Below are 1,199 nucleotides of genomic sequence, written 5' to 3'. Positions count from 1 at the left end.
TGAGTGGTTAATTGGAGATAAGAGTCACATGGGGACTTTTCTGCCTGGGCTGGCTTCAAACAACAATCCTCAGATCTCAGCCCCCCCTGCATAGCTAGGATTACAGGTGTGAGTAACCAGTGCCCAGCCTGGAGTACATTTTGAACTAACATGAGGTGGAAAGTCCAAAGCAAGAGGTGAAGAGGAGTTCGGGCTGGTAGAAGTGATGTTCTCTACCAATCTTTTTGTTTTTGTTTCTTTTTTTGAGTTGGGGAATTTTCACTATGCTATTCATGCTGGTTTCTAACTCATAACTCAAGTGATCATCCAGTTTCAGTTTCCTAACAGCTGGGGTTACAGGTAGTACCTCCACACAATTTTATATAAGGGATATAAGCATCCACAGACTTTGGTATCTGAGGGGAGAATCCTAGAAATAATCCCCCATGGATACTAATGGCTGACCCCTCCACAAAAACTATTTTAGCTGCCTTTCCCCTCTGAGTCCCAGACCATGTACCCCAGTTTCTCCTATAGAATTAAGCTTTCTCATTGCTCACACAAGCAAACATCTCATAACAGTATCAGCAACAATACCCTGTATTAGCCATCTTCCCCTTCCTTCTGTCTTATTTCCTCACTCTGCCACCTGCTTCTTGGGTTCACATCCCACATAAACCTTGAATCCTTGCCTCAGGGCCTTCTTCCCAGGAAACCTAAGTAAAAATAAAAAAAACAAAAATGTTCAAGCTTCCCTGGTAGCATGGGTGGAGCCTGGGCCCTAGCAACTCTGTGGGAACTTTCCACATGAGCATAAGAAAAAAACAAAAACAAAAAACTACAGCTTCCCTTGAAGTGCATATGAAAGACAGGGCCTTTCTCTGATCGTTCTCCCCCCACCTTCTCCCCCACCAATCTCCCTACCAAACTATAGGCACAGACTTCAAAGCTACCAAAGCCAGAGATGCTGGCTTACAGGCCTCCTGCAAGTCTGCTTTCTTTTTGTCCTCTTTGAACCTTATACACAATCAATGCCTTTGAATCCAGTTTGCTTGGTTTCCTTAGACCATTTTTTTTTTTTTTTGATGTGATGATCTAGCTTCAGCCTGTTTAACCTGGTAAACATTGCAATCTGGACCACACCTTCAGTCCCCCAAGCCAGTCTTTGGGCCAATTGTTTCTATACACATGGTTGATTACCTGCCATCCTCCCCTCTCCT

Source organism: Perognathus longimembris, chromosome 6 (assembly GCF_023159225.1).
Source record: "Perognathus longimembris pacificus isolate PPM17 chromosome 6, ASM2315922v1, whole genome shotgun sequence".
Classification (NCBI taxonomy): Eukaryota; Metazoa; Chordata; class Mammalia; order Rodentia; family Heteromyidae; genus Perognathus; species Perognathus longimembris.
Note: the sequence above shows the minus strand (reverse complement) of the source record.